Below are 16,321 nucleotides of genomic sequence, written 5' to 3' on the forward strand. Positions count from 1 at the left end.
GGATGAAATATTCAAGTTTTGGTCTGATATTAGTCAGGGTTGTTAGCAAAGCACCCACTGTCTCCTCTGGGAAACACATTTTAGAAAGGAGCACCCGATAGCGTTGGTTCAAAACACGCACTGTCCTCCCGAGTCAAGGAAAAGGAAAACAACTGCAAAATAACAGAAGGGGTGGGTTGTTGCTTCGAGAAGACCGACTCTGGTTACCGGCCGCCAGCCCGAGCTGTCGGTCCTGCCATCGACACTGCAGCTCAGCCCTCCGTGCACATCTGGATCTGCAGGAACATCTGCAGGAAACAGCCTCGAGCTCTTTCTGCACCCCTGGGACCCCACCGTTGCCTCGGTGTATGATCAAACCTTGACAGTCCGCTCCTGTGTGTCCACCCACTCTCCTGGCACCCTATTTAAAAGCAGCAGCTGAAGGAAACGAGGTTAAAAACCCTCCTACAATCAGTTCAGTTAAACTTCCAGTGTTTTTTGCGACTCGCTGACTAGAAAGTCTATAAATACTATGAGATTTCAATGCCTTTAATTACTTGGGGAGGGGGGTTAGTACCCCCCTCCCCAAGTAATTAAAGTTAGAGGGGGGCTATATTTTGGAATCGATCGTAAGGCAAACAAGCTTCCAAGGAAGGGTTTGTTCACGTCGCTTTTGCTGAGGAATGGGATGGTGCTAGAAAAAGCCTATGTCTCATCTCCTCACGATGCCAGATAGCAAAGCACAGAAAGTGGATTTTTTGCATCTCCCGTGCTTCAGACCGGATTCCTCCAAGTAGTGAGAAAGGGACACAGTCCGGCTCGCTGGGGGAAAAAAACCAGTGTGGATCTGCAGCAGGTAGGTGGATTGTGTTAGGTGGTTCACACAGCTAAATTATCTGCCAGAGAGATCGCCTGAGCGGACACACCATCCCTCTGGCTTTGAAATCCTTTCGGACAACTATCTTCACACCTCACCTCCCAGACTAGCTGACGTGCAGCGTAGGGAACGCGCGTGGGGTACAAGTTTCCCTTTGAAACAGCTACAAAGGAGGAGTTGGACCTCTCGAGCCACCAGCAGCACTGAAAGTAGTGAAAATTGTGTGTAGCCAGGTACAGGAATGAGCTGTTGGCTCCGTGTTCTCAACACAGTTACTTCCCCAAACCTGCTGACCTCTCCGCGCAATATCAGGCACAACGGTTGGGACTGGGAAAAACTTTAAAACCCGAGTCTAAAATAAGCAGAAGAAGAAAAAAAAAAAAAAAAAAAAAAAAAAGACATAGAGAAAACCATCTGTGCTAGCTGGACACGCTTCCTTTCTGCACGGTTCCCACCCCGTTGCTTAAGCTGCGGGGAAAACAATGGAAAAAAACCCAACTCACTCACAGAGTCATGGTGCTTCTCGCGGCGGCTTTCTCTCCTCCGCCGACATTCCTGTGCCTTGCCCTAGATAAACTCCCGCCGCCTCGGCCCAGCCATGCTCCAGTGGTTGGAAACCGGAGCTCAAGGGACGTATTTAAGGCGATGTCAAACCCCGCCTCTGCGGCGGCCGGGGCCCCCCGCGCGCTGCCTGCACCCCTACGGCCAGTCCCGCCGCCGCTCCCGGCCCCTCGTTCCCTCACCCAGCCTTGGGAGAAGGAGGGAAGGTGCTACAGACCGGGAAAGAAAGGGACACCGATTTTAAATCCAAACAAGCCGCTGGGTCTGGTTTTAGGAATGCCGCCTGGAATTTTGCTGCTGAGCTCTGTGAGCCGGTTGGAAGTAAATTAATAGCATCAGCTAGTGGCACTGGTAACGGATTTGTAAGACAGAGAGCATGACTAATAGAGAACATGTGGAAAACACATTTTGGGAAAAGCTCCTTGGTTGCTGCGGGGGGGGGAAAAAAAAAAAAATAGTAAAAAGAAGAGGGAAGGCGCACTAGTGAGAAAAAAATGCTCTGAAGCTCCTGCTTTGCTGCAACCCCAGGCCAGGCTTTCTCTGCACCTCTCTCCAAACTGGTGGGTGGGAGCAGAGAGCAGAGGAAGGATGGGGAAGGTGTTTGGAGCACACACGGAGACTTTCTGGGTTCTTTGCAGAGGGAAGAAGAAATCAGAAGTAGCGTGGGAATGTACATAAAGCAAGTGGAGAAGAAATTCTCCATCCACCTTGTCCAAGGAACCCCTCTCATCCCTTCTCCACCCCTGAGGAGCCTTGTCATTGCCACCCCAGTGGGGTCAGGGCTCCAGGTAGCTGCTGAGATAGAAATGGAGAGTTAAGGCAGAAAGTCTCCCCCAGGGCCAGTGAGGAGGAGAAGGAAGCGACAAGCAGCGGCCAAAAAGTCCTGAAAAGGATCAGACCCAGTCTTTGAGGGGAGGAAGCACGGCGAGATGTACGTGTCGATCGAGGGGGACATTTGAAACGGTGTATTTTATTGGGAGCTTTCCTCCCCGGTCCTTACAAAGCAGAATATTCACTCTGCTGTCAAACACTCCGACTCAGATTGCTGAAAGTTGCTGTGCGAGAGCCCGGGAGCATCTGAGCCCCTGCTGACACCAGAGCTCGGCTACATCTAATGGGGTCTCCAAGGGGTGGGGGGGGGGGCTAGCGTTTCTGGATGTAGTGCACTAACTTTCCTGAAGATTTTTAAGTTATATACTCATTGCTCATACACAGTGAATTACTCACACAAAGAGTTAGTTCACTGTTTGGACGTTGCCATCTATGATAGGCAAGTGGAAAAGCTCTATCAGCTATGTTAGATGTAAGGATGAACATACCCTTGGGGGAACATGCCACACTAAGGAAACCAGGTTTTGGGAGACATTTTAAGGGAATAAGCCTCTAAAGTAGTTAAATTATCACAACCCTGGCTGCATGCTTCAACTTAAGCACACAGCACACCGACAAAGCTTGCGCTCTCAAAGGACGTGGGGAAATAGGGAGCGGGTTTCGGAGGAGAACACCGGGGCTGGAGATCTCCTCCAGCAACACTCCATCCTCCCTGGAAATCTCCCATCAAGGACCCCTCCGAGGCCACATTACCCCAGCGTGTTCCCGGAGCAGCATGCCAGGGCAGTGGCCTCCTCACCCGCGCGGCCCTGCGAATCTGGAGACAGCCGGGGTGGGTCACCTCGTGGCCACCCTCTGCGGGGACCGCCGCGTGGTCCTTGGGTTCATCCCCCTCCCCAAGCGCCGACCCCACAGCTTCCAGCGCACGTCGCGCCCTCTAATTCTGAAGCACAAGTCCGATGAGATCCACCAGACCTGAGGGATGGCCTCCAAGGCCTCCTTCCCAGCAAAGAACTGGCGAAACTTCCACCCGCTCCGGGCGGCGCAGGATGGAGCTGCGAAGTATTATTAGTTATTTAAAAATAACTAGCTGAGAACTGCTTCCAGGCTCTGCGGGACTGTGGGCAGCAACTCAGAGATAAAAGGCAGCTCAGCAGGGTCCCTGTCCCGTGGGTCATGCAGCCTTTCCAGGCCCTTTGCTTTCTAACCGTGCGGGTTATTTATACACACAGCAATCTCGTCTGGTGGAAGGTTTTTTTTTTTTTTTTTTTTGGGGGGGGGGCATCCGCGCTTCAGGCGAGCCAAGCAACCTCTGCTTTTGCTCCAGCCTCCTGCCCAGCAAGTCTGGCCATCCCACTGGCAGGAATCGAGCGGTTCCCATCACCAAACCGTCACCCGTGGGGCCAAACCATCACCCAGGGAAGGAGGCAGAGGGCTGGAGACAGAGCCAGGCCCGTGCATTTTCTTCTGCAGGCTTTAGCTGGGTCTTCACCATCCGGACAGGTTGTGTGAAAGCCAAAACATTTAGTGCATGGGTAATAACAGCGGATGGCAGGAGTATGTGCACAGTTATAAACAGTTTGTGTTTTATTCTTCCCAAGGAGACACTGGAGAGCAAACAGAGCTTTTCTAGCCATGAATGAATGTACAAACTAAAACAGTAATAGGCACCTTTTCACTCCCTTCCCTTCCCTGACAACAGTGAGATCTGGTATAACGCCTCCCTGCTATGTCAGTGATGAGTAGCAATCGTAATTATCCACCCCGGCCACAAATCTACGAAGCTCTGTAGCGTATTGCGCTGAGAGATTGTTTTCCTCTCTAATTTTCACCTTTTGGATTTTCGCTCCATCTGTTTTAAAACTAAATGAAATGAAGAAATGCATCTTTGTTCAAATGATAAGCCCACTTTTGAAAGCAAGACCCAGGAAGTAACGTCACTGTGTTGAGACATATGTGACAGAATTGAAATAAATTATGAATATCAATTTTTGACCTGACTGGAAATTGTTGGATTTGATCTTAGGAGACTACAGAATTTCTTGTCTAAGAAGTAAAAACGTTTGAATACCACAAATGAGGGCAAAGGCCGAAGCAGCAGTTTTAATTCATAGCTTTTCTTCTTTGACTAATTTCAGTAACCTTTTTTCTCTGACCTTTGGATGAGGGACACATCTTCATCCCTGGTGGTTGTGGGTGCAATCCACTTTGAAAGAGGTTTGTGATGGAAAGGGTGGCAAAGGCACTGCCTAAAAGGAAAGATTCAACTTGGGAAATATTCTCCCTCCTTTTGCATAGTCTTAAAGTCCACTGCAGAACTGCTGCGTTTTTGCTATTATTCTTATTAGTCAGTAATTTGTTGGCAGTTAGAGAGAAAAAGGAATCTGGAGAATTACAACCTTGCCAGCGAACGACAGAGTCACAGAAAGGCACGCTGAGGTCTTATCTTTGCAAGCAAAAGTAGCACTTTAGAGCATCATGGCTACACAGAAAAAAGAGTCAGATTTTCATTTTATCAGTGTCTCTGGAGCAACTGGACTGTTACTTGCAGCCCCATGCCTTAGGCGGAGCACCACAGTACTGGAAATGGCTTTAAACGGAGATTTCTTTTTTTTTTCTCTCTCCAGATGTAAAGATGTAGCAATCTCCTTTCTCAATGCATCCTCTTTTCCTCTGACCTGCCTCGCCCTGCTGTTGTCCTTACTGTTTTCAGAGCTGCTGGTCCCCGAGCACGCAGGGGGGTGTGTGTGTATGTTTGGGGGGGGGGAGTTTGATGGGTTCGGAAGAAGACCCAGGCTCATTTTTGACAAGTTTGGTTCAAGTCAGCGTTGCAACTGTTGATATTTCTAAGGGCTTGTCCCGAGGCACACGCCTGGTTGACAGGACCAGGTATAACCAAGCACTGCGGAGAGGTCCCAGCGTGTACCCCACCGGGGCATCTTCAACACCGCCTTCCATTTCCTGATGGCAAAGAGGCCACCAGCGCCCATCGGAGCTCCTGCTTCACACTCCAGCTCCTTCCGTGACCCGAAGTCACAAGTTGTCTCATTGTCCTGGGTTGAGTGAGTGGTGGAGTTTTTTGGTGGCAGGGGAGGGGGCTATCGGGGTGGCCCCCTGTGAGAAGCTTCTCGAAGCTCCCCCAGCTCCACGCCAGCTCCACTTCTGTTTGGGAAATTGAGCCCATCAGCTGCGCCTCTGCGATAACGTATTTAAGAAGGGACGTGGTGAAGAGTTGGACTTGTGAGGAGGAGTCGCTGCAGCTGCGTGAACACCAAGGTCAGTGGAGGAACGGAGGAAGAAAGGAGGGGGGAGGTGTGCCAGAGCAGAGACCCCCCTGTATCCTGTGGGGAGACGGCAGGGCGGCCCCCCCCCGCCACCCATGGAGATCTACGGTGGAGCAGACATTGATTTATGGCCTGTTGCTCCTGCTCAACTGATCAAGGTTCTGTGCCCAAAGAAGGCCGGGGTCTCATGGGAAGAGGCAGCCCCGCTGCTGTAATTCAGTGCTGGGAGGATTGCAGCATGCGGGGGAGTCCCACGCCGGAGCAGCTCGGGAAGGGCTGCAGCCATGGGAGGGAATCCAGTCGGAGGAAGTTATGACCCATGACGGAGCAGTGTGGGGAACGCTGCGGCCCGTGGGAGGAATTCAAGTCAGAGAAAGTTTGTGGAGGACTGTCTCCTGTGAGAGGGGGACCACGATGGAGCAGGGGGTAACGAGTTTTGGCCACTCCCCTCACCGAAGATGAAGGAAGCGGCAGCACTGACTGCACCCCCCATTCCCTGCCCCTGCGCCACTGGGGGAGGAGGTAGAGATATCGGGAGCAGAGCTGAGCCCGGGAAGAAGGGAGGGGTGGGGGGAAGGTGTTCTCAAGATGTGGCAATGCTTCTCACTGTCCTACTCTGTTACGTGTTGCTAGTGTCTGTAATAAATCTATGTTCTTTTTTTTCCTCCCCTAACGAGTCTGCCTTTTGCTCGTGATCATAAAAGGGGGATTTTTCCCCATCCCAGTCCTATCTCGAACCCCAAGCCTGGCTCTCTGTCCCTTCTCATTGCCGGAGGGGAAGGGAGAGAGAGCTGCTGCATTGTGGTTGGCTGCCAACCAGGCCTAAACCACAACACCTTGGTGAGGTGGGAGCTGAGCCGGGGACTTCTGCTGGGACACGGAGCCGTGTCCCTTGGGTGGAGGCGCTTTGGGACAGCCCAGCCCCTTCCAGCAAGGGCAGAAGCGACACACTGGGCTAAGACTTGTGTTTATGGGTGGAAGGACCATGCCTTGGGACAGCTCCTGTTCCCAGCCACAGAAACAGCCCGTTTGCTCGTGAAACAGTAGCTGAACCAACAGCTCTGCCCGTGGCTGTCGGTATCAGAGCCAACTGTGGGTGTCCCAGGGACCCGTTCGGGAGCTGCGATGCAGAGACAGAAGGGAGCAGGTTGGAACGGCCTCGGTGCTGCTCAACTCGACCACCTCAGCCGAGGGCCCCCAGGCTCCCCCCCAGTCCCACCCTGCTCCCTAGCTTAATGCAGAGAAACATCTCAGCTGTGCAAACTTCCCTCCTTCAGCCAGAGCTTTGGGCGTTCTCCAATCAGGGCTCGCATCGTAAGGACTCGGCCAAAACCTTAACTCTCTTAAAAATAAAAAAAAAAAAAAAAAATTTACAGGCAGCAGAAAAAGCCACGCCAGTGTCTATTGGTAAAATCTGCCTCATCGCAAACCTCTGTGCAGAATTTTCAGGACAGTGGTGATGACAACCCCAGCACAAGTGTTTCATTTGAAGGACAGAGAGACAAGGTCTCTACCTATTTATTCATCAGCAGGCTGATTTTTTTATTTTTTTTATTTTTTCTGCATCCAGCTCTGTTTGTTGGATGAAGCCAAGAAGGTTTTGGTCTGGATCAGGATACTGTGGTTGGTCTCTCGCTCTTGCGAGGACCAAACTGGGAAAATCTGGTCTCCCACATTTTTAAAAAGCCTGTGGGGATTTCAGCTGCCTGGTGTAAGGATGTTTGAAAACGATGTGAAGGCTGCTTTCTTTCATGCACTCTGAAAATACAAACTCTGGCTCCGAATTGACATGAAATTTGGACCACGGTTGTGCCCCAGTTAGCCCAGAAGACAGGTCAGAAAACAGAATTTCTGTTAAGCTTGCATTGTTTTGTGATTGGCAGAAAAAGCCAACGCTATTAGCAGAATTAATATTTCTGCTGAAAAACAATGAAATGTTTCCTTCGGATATCATTGACTGATGACCACAGAAAGGTGAAAGCATTTCACTTTGAAAATGACAAAAAAAAAAAAAATCTGATAGGGTTAAATAACAATAAGATTTCAATTCCAAAGTACAAAAGCCCAGAGCGAGTGTTTAAACCCGGGCTGGAGAGCAGAAGCAATTTATTCCAGCCCTTCCCAGCTGAAAATTTCGCTGTGATGGACACATTCCTGAGATAAATTTCAGTGTTGACAAAACCGCGTATTTTTTTCTGACAGGAGCCTTTCTCCTGAAGTTTTCAAGGCTGGCGAGATAACATGGGCTGACGTACTGCAAGGTGGCAAGAAGGGACTCGTGAGACCCCCAGGGACGTGGCTCAGCAAAGCCCTTTTAGAGCATTTTCCCCCCGTGTCTGTTCCGGCTCCAAAGAAAGCATCTGCATCGATAGTCAGAGGTCAGATCAAGCAATTATTCCCTTCTCTTATTTGCTTCCCTTTCCTGAAGTAGCTGGAGAAGCAACGGGGATAAAAGGCAGTCTCCAACCACACCCGTTGGGGTCATACCTGGTGTTAGCGGTGCCCACATCTCCCCCGCAAACCCATCGCGGCTCCCCGAGCTCTCATAACAGGAAGCAATAAACTTTCCAGCCAGGCTTGACTTGCTGTAGACCTTCCTGAACTCGTACAAAAGAATAAATTCAAAAAAAAAAAAAAAAAATCAATAAAAATCAGAGGAAATCCATCCTCTGGCAAAAAAAAGGCGGCGCAAAAGTTCACAGCACATCACCTCCTCCTGCTGCTGCCCCCGCGGCTGCTCCTCCATCTGCAGCTCACCCAGCAGGCAGGGGCAGGGGAAAAAGGTCAGGGTGCATGAGAAAGAGGAGGGAACGCTGGAAAAAAGTCAAGCGGACACATTTTTTGGCTTTTTCCCCTAACACCTGTGGATGGGCAGAGACGGTGCGTTAGGAGGGAGCTTGGAAGAGCCCCAGGAAAAGGGGACGGGAGAGAGGGGAACGAGAACGGAGGTTGGAAGCTCGTCCATGGCTTCTGGGCTCCACCCAGGAGCTGCTGGATGAGTTCCCCAGCTCGTGCCAGGCAACCAGAAAAACCCATTTTCCCCTCCTTTTGAGCTGTGTGAACACCACATTCCCAGTGTCAGTGTGGGGAGAGGGAAGGGGATGGGAGCGGGCAGCAACTCTGCACCGGGACAAACATCTTAGGCACGACACGAGGGTGAAGGCAGCAACCCACAAAGCAAAGGTGGAGAGGTTGTGTCCTCTGTGGATCCCCGCAAGCAAAGCAGGACATGCTCAACACCTCCTTCAGCTTTCCCCACCAACCCCCTCTTGCAAATACAGATAGTTTTTTTGTTTTGTTTTGTTTTCATGTGCAAAATGCTTTGCAACAGCCCAGGCAGACCGCTGACCCTGTGGGTTCGACTCTATTCTTTTTTTTTTTTTTTTTTTTTTTAATTTTATTTTTGTGGCAGTCTCGATGAGAAAAATGATGGTGTCATCTCTCTCATCACACACCTCATTCTGTCAGACGTGGGGGACAGCCACCGCAACAGGCGGGACAACCTGTAGACACCTGGCCGGGACGGTGAGGTTCAACCAGCCCCATCCCACGTAGCAACTCTCGGGATGGACTCTCCCACGAGAATTTAAACCGGGTTTGTATGGGTTGGAGCAACCCAGGGAGACCCTGCCACTGCCCTTGGCCCTGGCTGAAGGGAGATTTTGCCCCTGGTAAAGGGCAGTGTGACCCACCATGAACCATGGCCCCATTTGCCAAAGTGAAGACTCGACTCCGTAGCTTCAAAATTGATCCTGGGCTGACATCCACCTGCCCAAACCCCAGTGCAATAAGGGAAGAAGGCTCTGGATTGGGGATTTGGTGAAGGTTTCTTTCACCTCCGAGTGCAGGAGAAGCCCAGCATGAGAACTGGGTCCGAAGTTATCTTCATTTCTCTACCACCCCCAAAAATATCTGTAATTTGCCAACCAAAGTGCAGGTTAGAGGAACCGTCTCACAACCCCAGCAAGGACAGGAGTTTGCAGTGACCAAATGCCCCACAAATTGATGCAGGAAGGGGACCCACAGCATCCAGCCCAGGTATTTGAATCATGTCCACGCTCTGCCTGGTTCTCATGATGCTCCCTCGTGCAGCCTTGGCCATGCACCATGACCGCTGAGCGGCTGGCCTGTCCCACACCGTCCTTGGGGCAGCACTCATGCCTTGCTTCTTTAAACAACCATGTGGTTAAAGACCACGGGTGGGTGATTTGGAAGAACCAGTATGCTTGTGAGCAGATTTAAAGTCCATTTCCACCTGCTCGGGGGTGCTGAGCCCCACTCTGCGCTCTGCCCTACCAAGAACATAAGGCTGATCTCCTCAACCCACCATCCAGCACCTCAGCAATTGGCCTGCTTGTAGGAGCTGAGGTGAAGCTCAGGGAGCAGGACTTGTAAGATAAAACAAAATCTTATCTATCTGAACCAGGACATCGAAGACCCCACACCTCTCTGAAGATCCCAACACTCATCGCTGGAGCATCTATTTCCCAATCTCTTGGCTTTGGAGGAGCCTCTGACTTGCCAGGTCAGATAAAGGCATAACAGTGAGGCCACTCCATGACCCAAGTGTTGTGAAAAGAGGGAAAAGGGCCGGGGATGGCTGCCAAACCCTTCCCTCCGCCATACAAACCCATCCTCTCTCCCTCCTCAATAAACTATGTGCTGCAGAACTGCCACCTTAAATAACCAAAACCATCCTCCTGAGCTCAGCTCTGGCTACCTGGACACCAGACCCTTCCTCATGGTAAAAATATCCAACATCAGCTAAACAAGTATATTGAAGATAAGAACACAAACGCCAAAGAGAAAATACCAGACACTTGGATGCGATGTTAACAGATCATTTTCCCATTACTAAACATGGTTAAAAAGGAGGAGAGGGAGAGCCTCAAATGTGATAAATGAGGAAGCAAACAGGTCGGACATGCTCTTGCCAACTGTTCTTAGAAAACAGACAAAACAGAAAATAAAGGAAAAAAAAAAAAAAAGGAAACGTTATTACTGCAAGTGCTTTCCTATCCTTCTGGCTGGGTTCCCAGCATGACCGGAGCAGGTTTCTACTCCGCTCACCCAGATTTATTGTTACACCAGTAAATATTTAAATAATCGCTTAGGTAATTATACACGGAGATAATGATACGATCACGTTTACAGGCAGAGAAGAAGAAGATGAGAGAGAAGTGCCCGGAGGAGTGCCCAGTGCTGGGACAGTGGTACGGTACCTTCTCCGGGAGCCCTGGGGACAGGAGCATCGGTGAAGGCTGGCCGGTCTGATCCGAAGGCGAGCACGGAGTGGGAAAGGGCTGGGGAGCCTTCCTGGACGTGTTTACATAGGTGGGCCCCCACCCGCTGACGCCGGAGAGGTCAGCAGCTCCTGCCTCACATCTGGACGCCACTGGGTCCCCCCGTGCCAAGAAGGGAGACCACGTGTCTTTACGTCCCCTCAAAGCTCGCAGGACTGGAGGGGTGTTGAATCAATGTCCCTCCTTCCCCTCCGGAGGTAGGCAGTGGGGTGGAGATGGGTGGCATCCAGGGGGGAATGGAGCCAGCCCCCTCTGGCCCTGGGCTGTGCTGATGCTCTGAGGTTGACTCAGATCTGCAGCGCTAGAGGTCCAAGCCCTTGGGCGTCCCATGGGGTGCTGGTAGCACCTTCTCCACCTCCTCCGCCACATCGGGTGTGAGCAGACCCCTGCCTGGCTGCCATGCTGGGCATCCAGCTATCCACACCTACACCAGCACCACCAAACCCTACACCAGCACCACCAAACCCTACACCAGCACCACCAAACCCTACACCAGCACCACCAAACCCTACACCAGCACCACCAAACCCTCTATTGGCGCCACCAAACCCTACACCAGCACCACTAGACAATATGCCACCGCCATCAAACCCTACACAACCTCTACCAAACCCTACACCAGCATGACCAACCCCTACACCACCACCACCAAACCCCACAGCACCCCCAACCCATGATGTCCCCAGGTTGGCACCATGGGCCTGAGGGTTTGCCTACGTCTCATCGTGCCCCAGGTATGGAGCAAAGGCAGACAACCCCCCCTTGGCCTTGCTGTCTGCCCCCTCCTACCAAAGGATGGGCTGAGCTGGTCCCTGCTACCCAGTTGCCTTCACTCCACGCAGTGCTGGGTGGGAAGGAGCCAGGAGAGCTGGGCTGCACCCAGGTGATCTCAGAGGACCATCACGGGATGGCACCTTCCTCGCTGCAGCATTGCCCTCCCAGACACGGGACCTGCTGTGTGACCCTGGCCGTAAGGGAGCAGAATCTCTTATGGCCTCAATCCTTGATGAACACGCGGGGCTGTTGCAGGTTTTCGGTCCCGAGGTGGACAGCCACGCTTGCTGCCCCTTGGTTGTGCTTCCACCCAAGCGTGCACACTGCCCTGCAACAGGTTGCTCCGGGGAGCAAGCAGCAATAAAAAGCTGGAGAGAAGAAAGGGCAATACCGAATCCAGCTGTGAAAACAAAGACTAAAACCCGCTGAGCCTACAACCTCCCTTGGCCAGCACGCGGGAAACTACACGCCAACATTAATTCCTCTCCCCACGTCCATCCCACAGATATTTTTTCATGAATGAGCACGTCGAGGCGGAAGGGGAAGAGCCAGGGGGGAAGATGTGGGAGGGGGAGGTGGACAGCCCTTCCACGCCTTTTACACGGGGGAACTTCTGCAGCTGGTGGAGCAGCAGGGCCGTGGGGCCGAGCCAACGATGCTTCAGTGCTCGGGGCCGATCCGCAGCCTGAGCCAAGCAGGCAGCTAGATGAGTTTTTTCTCTCTCTTTGCTTATACAACAGGCTGGTCCTGACGGTGGAGATCTTCCCGAGAGAGAACCGGGCAGATGGTTTTGCTAGAGAAGTGAGGGGCTCGAGTGGATCCTACCCTGCCCACACCAAACCCGCCAGCACCCACTGGGATGCAGTGGGCTCCTGCTGCCAGAGCAGGGACCCCTGGCATCGCTGGGGCTTGCACAGAGGGGGTCGAGCACCCCCATACCAGGTACTTGCCTGGTTCCCAAGCAGGGAGGCACGAAGCCGCACTGTGAGGCTGAGGATGGGACACAGAGGATGTTACGGCAACGGTTTCAACGGCAATAATTCTAAAATCCGCCCACGAGACTCAGCAAGCCCCTTCCTACTCTCCCAGTCTTGAGCTTACATTTCCTTTCTTCCACACTCTCTGCCAGCCCAGAGCCAGTTCAGCCTCCTCTGCTAATCTGAACACTAAATGTCCAAAAATTGCTAAAGAGGATGGACGATGCTGCAGAAAGAGGGTGCAAAAGAAAAAAAAACAAAACCCACAAAAAACCAAAACTGATTCTCCTTCACTGTGCAATAAATATCCCTTAGAAATGCCAAGTCAGGGTTGCTGAGCTCCAGGCAGCTACTGGGACACGTCTAGGTTTGCTGCTGGTCAACCGAGGTCCATCCTCTTTGCTGCGGATCTGATGGTGGCCGCTGGCTGAGCACCCAGCCCACCACATTTCAGTATTCCAGGAAACCCCCTGGAAATTTTCTGGAGCGCAGTCAGTGACCTGGCCATTACCAGAAGCTGGGGAAAGAAGATGAAGTTGCGGGAAGCTCTTGAAAATTCACTCTTTCCATCTCTGATTCTTCCCCTCCCTTCCTCTCCAAGGCATCCTCCCTTTAGCCTCCAGACAGAAATAACTAAGAAACCACAACACCATCTGTGTTTCTGAGAAAGATTAAGAAGCAGCAACTTAAGGGACGTGAAACAGAAAAAACCCAAATCGTGGTCTGCGTTGCTGTAAGATGGGTCAGTTTGCACAGGGGTGGGCAGGATGGAGCCCTGTGGGCCACGGGTGCAGCCGTGAGGAGCTGGAGCCAGAGGAGCTGAGTCCCACACCTGACTGGTGGCACCCGACCCGCTGAGACGTGACGAATACGGAGCCCGTGAGCTTCCTCGCATCCTTTGAAAGCAGAGCTTCATCCATCGTCATCTTTTTCCCTGGCTGCTTTTTGGGTCCCTGCTGACCTCAAAGCCTAGGAGCCTTCACCTCAACACTCTGGAGCCCACATCAGCGCTGCTCAGCCAACTCTCTGCCGTCTCTACGGCGACTCCAGGCAGAACTGAGCAGGGCGCCCCTATTTCCACCTCTCCCAAAGGCAACAGCACAAGGGAGAGATGTTTTTGCCTTCTCTCGAGGAGTAAGAGCGCTGCAAACCACGAGCCCCCATCACTAGCGCCAGGCTCAACCCCGTGATGGAGCGGATCCAGACCCCGGACAGCCCTTGCTCTGCTGCTGTCCGTTCAAAGGTCCTCGCTCCGTCCCTGTTTTAAAAATTCAGCTGACCAAGTGGGTTTTCTCCTTTGGCTGGGGCCCTTCTTTTCTGCTCTTGATTTAATTGCGCGGTTGTAACAGCCAAGAATTTCCAAAACCTGGCGGAAAATTAAAGAATCAGTGCAGGAGAAAAACCACCCCTGCCTTGGAGAACAGCGCTTTCGTTTCCTGCCAGCCATCCTCTTTCAGGCACTGAGAGCAAAAAAATTTGGGCCTTTCCAACCCCTAAATCGCCCTGTTGGACTTGTAATGGGGGTGGCTGAACTACACCTAGTTCCACCTATTGAAATGACGGCAACAGGCTCCATCCCACAGGAACTGACCCCTTTGCAGTCGCCGACGCTGTGGAAGTGCTGATGACATGTGGACGTTAGCGACCGTATTAATTTCCAGTGGTGTCTGCTGGAGCTGGAGCCAATGCAGAGTCAGGGGTGGAAGGGAGGGGGGTAGGGGGGGTGCTCAAGGGACTGGAGATGGGACGTGGGGATACTCAACCCAATGGAGACCTCAAGGGCTGCATGGAGGGGGAACTGTGGCTTTGCTTAAAGAGTCACACTAAGCAAGGTGTAGGCTGCTTAGCCAGGATGCTCTGCATGTCAGCAGCTCTATTCCAGTCCTAGAATCGTAGAATTTCTCAAGTTGGAAGGAATCTAGAAGGACCTTTAGTCACCACAGTGAAGTCTGGAATTCAAAACCTACGTGATGTGGTCGGTGGGCTTCACAGGACCAAGAAACGGGGCCACCACGGAGCAGCGCACGTGGCCTCCTCTTGCAGCTCCCAGCAAAGTCTGCCCAGCAGAGAAGCCCACGCACACACTCAGCCCATCACCTCCCCCCATCCTGGCCAGCCCTGAGGAGAGAAGTCATCGCTCCCCCACCAGCTCCAGTCCCTGCCCAGATTTCTGCCCAGATCCAGCTTTCGTGTGCTTTCACCTGCGATTTGGGGAACGACCGATTTCACCCTTTTTCCTGCCTGTCCACCCAACAGCCCCGTTAACGCTGTGGAAGAGAAGGGGAATGGGGAGAGGGGGGACACACACGTTCAACCTCTCTGCTGTGCAATGGCAAGGGGACGAGTGAAACGCGCGTCCCTGGGCAGGTCTGTTTTTGAAAAGCAATTACTGGCAGGGAAGACGGCAAATCCTGCATTCCTCAGCGAAGGAATCCAGATGATGTCACCTCCCGCCCGGTGGCAGGAGCGTTCCTGCCTGCCACGGCTCCCTCTGGGCAGCCCCTGCCTTTGCTACAAATATTTGCTTTGGCTCGGTTTTTGGAAGCTTCCCATTACAAGGAATAACAGCAGGATGGACTCTCCTACTGTAAAGGCTTGTCTCTGCACCAGCACATTAGCACGGGCCACAGGTCAATAGGGGTTTACACACGCCAGACAAAATTTTACTGCCAGTAGGCAGAATTCTATTTTTTTTTTTATTTTTTTTTTTTTTGATCTGTACGGTGCAGTGCAGACTGAGAGATCAGAAACCTCTTAAAATAGAAGGCTGCCTGCTCCATTAAACCAGTTTTGACAAAATTCACTCCGTTTTCTAGTATGTTTAACTAGGTTGGAGACACGTAGCTGTACCTCTAATCCTGCAGCTTTCTCTCCCTCCCTTTCTAGCAGGATACATCTAGTAGGCTACACCTAGTAGGGGTAGCTTATTAGGATATATCTAGTAGTCTACATCTAGTAGGATGCCTAAAGCAAGTCAGGATCTTTCCTAACCAACTGGCCTGGAATAAAACGCCCTTTTTCCTGGAAGGGGAGCCCCAGTAGATGTTTCTAGGAAGAGGGTTGCAGGGGTGTGGAGCGACTGTGGGGTGATGTGGAGGCACAACCACGTGCAGCACGGCGGCTTCTCAAAAGGACAAGATCTCTCGTGGTGTCCTCCAAGACTGTTTTTAAGGCACTCGGGTGGGATCTAGTTGCCTGAAGTTGGGTGTTCAGCCCTCCTTGGAGCCGAGCTCAACATGTGCCTGACCTCCGAGGGCCGGTCCGGGACACAGCTCAGTTTCCAGCTCTTCTTTCTGCTCCTCCAAATGTCACTACGTGCTCTCAGGAACCGCGAGACCAGAAGCACACCCTGTCCAAGATGCAGCACCCTCCTGCACTTCTTTCCTGCTGATTTACATTTTTAACCACCCTTAAAAACATCCACCCCGTGCAACGGTGCTGCTTGCACCCACATCTCCTCAGCACCCGTGATGCTGGAGGAGGAAAGGTGGACACAACTGGAGGGGTCAGGACCTGATCGTAAAGCAGATGTCTTATGGCAGATGGATCCATTGCTTCCCCGTGCTCCAAGATGACCCACTGCTGGCACCTGAAGAAGTTTCATACTCAGACCTCACATGCAGGTCTAAAGGGAGAAGGACAGTCCTACCCTTCGGTGGAAAATGCTAGAAGAGCAGAAGGGTGGGTTTTTTTGTGAGACGCTTGTGCGGTTAGATTACTCCAGATCCCACAGAC

General features: G+C 52.1%; 1 protein-coding gene across 6 annotated transcripts in view; it reads right to left on the reverse strand.

Annotated features, from left to right (window-relative positions):
• GJC2 (gap junction protein gamma 2) overlaps positions 1-16,321 on the reverse strand; it is a 39,885-nt gene that overhangs the window by 9,115 nt on the left and 14,449 nt on the right. Inside the window, exon 3 of one of the 6 annotated variants that reach the window (XM_042801732.1) lies at positions 8,020-8,129. The exons of 4 other annotated variants lie outside the window; for them this stretch is intronic. The gene's annotated coding sequence lies outside the window, so the exon portion shown is untranslated. Of the gene's footprint in view, positions 1-1,363; positions 1,874-8,019; positions 8,130-16,321 lie in introns of those variants that run through there. One more of the 6 variants, XM_033011547.2, reaches the window with a different exon arrangement.

The sequence above is a fragment of the Tyto alba genome, unplaced genomic scaffold (assembly GCF_018691265.1).
Source record: "Tyto alba isolate M040663 unplaced genomic scaffold, T.alba_DEE_v4.0 Super-Scaffold_38, whole genome shotgun sequence".
Lineage (NCBI taxonomy): Eukaryota > Metazoa > Chordata > Aves > Strigiformes > Tytonidae > Tyto > Tyto alba.